This window comes from Glycine max, chromosome 3, assembly GCF_000004515.6.
Source record: "Glycine max cultivar Williams 82 chromosome 3, Glycine_max_v4.0, whole genome shotgun sequence".
Taxonomy (NCBI): domain Eukaryota; kingdom Viridiplantae; phylum Streptophyta; class Magnoliopsida; order Fabales; family Fabaceae; genus Glycine; species Glycine max.
This window is the reverse complement of record NC_016090.4, coordinates 25,571,144-25,576,156: the sequence shown is the minus strand read 5'-3', so window position 1 is coordinate 25,576,156 and position 5,013 is coordinate 25,571,144. Positions and strand designations below refer to the sequence as shown.

Here is a 5,013-nt window from a genome sequence, read left to right as displayed (position 1 = left end):
ATTTTAGCTTTCATAGTTAGACTTTGAATTTTTGTCTAAAAGTTTTTGTGCTATCTTCTCATCATTTTATAAGGTTGCTCACAAAATTTCAAGTCATTTGGATATCATTTGAGGGTAGTTGTAGTTCAAACCTACACCTTTATTTACATGACAAGGCAACTAGCTGTGTGCATGCTGAATGTAGTGTATGACTAGAGGCAATCCATCTGACTTACAACCCTTTGATCCTGAGATAGATAGGACATTTCATAGATTAGTTAGGCATCATTTTATACCTTTTGATCATTCTGAGCATTCCATAACTGGTGAATCTGTGCATTCTGTTATTGGTGATTTTGAACATCCTGATCTTGAGCATTATAATTTTGAGCATTCTGATTCTGAGCATTCTGATTTTGCACATTCTGAGAACATGGCACAACCTCCACCTCGTGAGAGGACTCTAAGGGAAATGGCTGCACCTGATTTCACCTATGAAAGCTTGTGCATCCAATACCCTGATGAGGATGTCCCATATGTTCTTAAGACTGGACTGATTCATTTGCTTCCAAAGTTTCATGGCCTTGCAGGTGAAGACCCACACAAACATTTGAAAGAATTTCACATTGTCTGCTCCACCATGAAACCCCCAGATGTCCAAGAGGATCACATATTTCTGAAGGCTTTTCCTCATTCATTAGAGGGAGTGGCAAAGGACTGGCTGTATTACCTTGCTCCAAGGTCCATCACGAGCTGGGATGACCTTAAGAGAGTATTCTTAGAAAATTTTTTCCCTGCTTCCAGGACCACAACCATCAGGAAGGATATCTCAGGTATTAGACAACTCAGTGGAGAGAGCCTGAATGAGTACTGGGAGAGATTTAAGAAACTATGTGCCAGTTGCCCCCACCATCAGATTTCAGAACAGCTTATTCTCCAATATTTTTATGAAGGACTCAGTAATATGGAGAGAAGTATGATAGATGCTGCCAGTGGTGGAGCCCTTGGAGACATGACTCCTGCTGAAGCCAGAAATTTAATTGAGAAGATGGCCTCCAACTCCCAGCAGTTTAGCGCCAGAAATGATGCCATAGTCATTAGAGGAGTGCATGAGGTAGCTACAAACCCATCTGCATCATCTGAAACTAAGAAGCTTGAAGGCAAACTGGATGCGTTGGTCAACTTGGTAACCCAGCTGGCCTTGAATCAGAAATCTGTACCTGTCGCAAGGGTTTGTGGTTTGTGCTCCTCTGCTGACCACCATACAGACCTTTGCCCTTCCATGCAGCAACCTGGAGCAATTGAGCAGCCTGAAGCTTATGCTGCAAATATTTACAATAGACCTCCTCAACCTCAGCAGCAAAATCAACCACAGCAGAGCAATTATGACCTTTCCAGCAACAGATACAACCCTGGACGGAGGAATCACCCTAACCTCAGATGGTCCAGCCCTCAGCAACAACAACAGCAGCCTGCTCCTTCCTTCCAAAATGCTGCTGGCCCAAGCAGACCATACATTCCTCCACCAATCCAACAACAGCAACAACCCCAGAAACAGCCAACAGTTGAGGCCCCTCCACAACCTTCCCTCGAAGAACTTGTGAGGCAAATGACTATGCAGAACATGCAGTTTCAGCAAGAGACCAGAGCCTCCATTCAGAGCTTAACCAATTAGATGGGACAATTAGCTACTCAACTGAATCAACAACAGTCCCAGAATTCTGACAAGCTGCCTTCTCAAGCTGTCCAAAACCCCAAAAATGTCAGTGCCATTTCATTGAGGTCGGGAAAGCAGTGTCAAGGACCTCAACCCGTAGCACCTTCCTCATCTGCAAATGAACCTGCCAAACTTCACTCTATTCCAGAAAAAGGTGATGACAAAAATCTACCTAACAATTTCTTTGCAGGTGAATCTTCTTCCACAGGTAATTCTGATTTGTAGAAGCAGCACATTCCCCCTCTTCCATTCCCTCCAAGAGTAGTTTCCAACAAAAAAATGGAAGAGGCAGAGAAAGAGATCTTGGAAACGTTTAGAAAAGTAGAGGTAAACATACCTCTGTTGGATGCAATAAAGCAAATTCCAAGATATGCCAAATTCTTGAAGGAGTTGTGCACTAATAAGCGGAAGCTTAAAGGAAGTGAACGAATTAGCATGGGCAGAAATGTCTCCGCATTGATTGGTAAATCTGTTCCTCAAATTCCTGAAAAATGCAAAGATCCAGGTACATTCAGCATACCTTGTATTATAGGGAATAGTAAGTTTGACAATGCCATGCTAGATTTAGGAGCCTCTGTTAGTGTTATGCCTCTGTCGATTTTTAATTCTCTATCTCTAGGTCCCTTGCAGTCAACTGATGTGGTAATTCATTTAGCTAATAGAAGTGTTGCCTATCCTGTTGGTTTCATAGAAGATGTCTTAGTTAGAGTTGGTGAACTGATTTTCCCTGTTGATTTTTATATCTTGAATATGGAAGATGGATTTTCTCAAGGATCAGTTCCCATCATTCTAGGCAGACCCTTTATGAAAACTGCTAGAACTAAGATAGATGTTTATGCAGGCACACTGTCCATGGAGTTTGGTGATATAACTGTTCATTTTAATATTCTGGATGCTATGAAATACCCATCTGAAGATCTTTCTGTATTTCGTGCTGAAATAATTGACCATGTTGTTGATGAATACATGACTGATCTTTATTCTAATCTGCATGCCTCTCACTCTTCATGCATTGAGTCTGAAATTGTACTTGATCATATGTCTGAATTTGATGCTGAGAGTGAATCTGAGAGTGATATTGATTGCATGCCTGGTGGTGGTGTTTTACCTCTTGAGATTGATTTTATAGAGTCAGATAGGACTAACCATGTTTCAGGAAGTACACATACCTCTGACTTTCTTTATGAGGTAAAGGCTGAGAAACCATCTCCTTCTACCACTGTCCAGCCGACCACACCAGAATTGAAGCCTTTGCCATCAAATTTAAAATACGCTTACTTGGATGATAGCAAGAGTTTTCCAGTGATTATATCTGCCTCCCTTGCTGATGAGCAAGAGGAGAAGTTGTTGTCAGTTCTCAAGAAGCATAAGAAGGCTATAGGCTGGACCCTGGCGGACATTCCTGGTATTAGCCCATCCACATGTATGCAACGAATAAATTTAGAGGATGGAGCTAAACCGGTAAGACAACCACAGAGAAGACTCAACCCGGTGATTCTTGATGTAGTGAAGAAGGAGATAACCAAGCTTTTGCAAGCTGGAATCATTTATCCTATCTCTGACAGCCAATGGGTGAGTCCCGTCCAGGTAGTCCCAAAAAAGACTGGCCTCACAGTGATCAGAAATGAGAAGGAGGAGCTGATTCCTACTCGGGTGCAGAACAGTTGTAGAGTCTGCATTGACTATAGGAGGCTGAACCAGGTTACCAAAAAGGACCATTTTCCCCTGCCATTCATTGACCAGATGCTTGAACGCCTGGCAGGTAAATCCCACTACTGTTTCCTTGATGGTTTTTCTGGTTATATGCAAATTACTATTGCTCTTGAGGATCAGGAAAAGACCACATTCACCTGCCCCTTCGGCACTTTTGCTTATAGGAGGATGCCTTTCGGCCTGTGCAATGCCCCTGGTACCTTCCAGCGGTGCATGATTAGTATTTTCAGTGATTTTTTAGAAAATTGCATAGAGGTGTTTATGGATGATTTCACTGTATATGGATCCTCTTTTGATGGTTGTTTGAATAGTTTGGAAAAAGTTTTGAATAGATGTATTGAAACTAACCTTGTTCTAAATTTTGAAAAATGTCATTTTATGGTTGAGCAAGGTATAGTTTTAGGCCACATTATTTCCAATAAGGGCATTGAAGTAGATCCTGCAAAAATTTCTGTTATTTCACAATTGCCTTACCCCTCTTGTGTGCGAGAGGTGCGATCTTTTCTTGGTCATGCAGGATTCTACAGGCGCTTTATAAGGGATTTTAGCAAAGTAGCCCTTCCACTGTCCAACTTGTTGCAAAAGGAGGTGGAGTTTGACTTTAATGACAGATGCAAAGAGGCTTTTGATTGCCTCAAAAGAGCGTTGACTACCACCCCCATCATCCAGGCACCCGATTGGACAGCCCCTTTTGAGCTTATGTGTGATGCATCAAATTATGCATTGGGGGCTGTCCTTGCTCATAAAATTGATAAATTGCCCAGGGTGATATATTATGCTTCTAGGACTATAGATGCTGCCCAAGCAAATTATACTACTACTGAGAAAGAGCTTCTAGCCATAGTTTTTGCTCTTGAAAAATTTCGATCTTATTTGCTTGGTACTCGCATTATTGTTTATACTGACCATGCAGCTCTAAAGTACTTGTTGAAGAAGGCTGATTCTAAGCCTAGGTTGATCCGATGGATGCTCTGGCTCCAAGAGTTTGACTTGGAGATCCGTGATAGGAGCGGAGCACAAAATCTAGTTGCTGATCATTTGAGCCGAATCGAACGTGTCTCTGATGCAGATTCACCTATTCGGGATGATTTCCCGGATGATCATTTGTATATATTGTATAGTATTTCTGACTCTCTTTCTACTCCCTGGTTTGCTAACATTGTCAATTATTTAGTTGCCTCTGTTTTTCCTCCCTTAGCATCTAAGGCCCAAAAAGATAAGATTAAAAGTGATGCTAAGAATTTTATTTGGGATGACCCCTACTTGTGGAAATTGTGCAGTGATCAGGTCATTAGACGGTGCATTCCAGATCATGAGACTGACTCAGTCCTGCAGTTCTGTCATTCTTCCGCACCGGGAGGTCATCTGGGTGTTCAAAGGACAGCTCGCAAAGTGCTTGATTATGGTTTTTATTGGCCCACCATCTTTAAAGATGCGTGGAAGATCTGCAGCACTTGTGAGCAGTGTCAGAGAGCAGGAAATACACTTACATGGCGACAACAAATGCCTCAGCAACCTATGTTATTCTGTGAGGTGTTTGATGTCTGGGGTATAGATTTCATGGGTCCTTTTCCTGTCTCTTTTGGTTATGTTTATATTCTCCT

The 5,013-nt window shown here is 42.0% G+C and overlaps 1 non-coding gene across 1 annotated transcript; it reads right to left on the bottom strand.

Moving 5' to 3' along the window:
* Window positions 1-790: 790 nt before the first annotated feature.
* LOC113001354 (small nucleolar RNA R71) lies at window positions 791-897 on the bottom strand. The gene has a single exon (XR_003266671.1). It is a non-coding gene; the product is annotated as a small nucleolar RNA R71 (small nucleolar RNA).
* Between the last annotated feature and the right edge of the window lie 4,116 nt (window positions 898-5,013).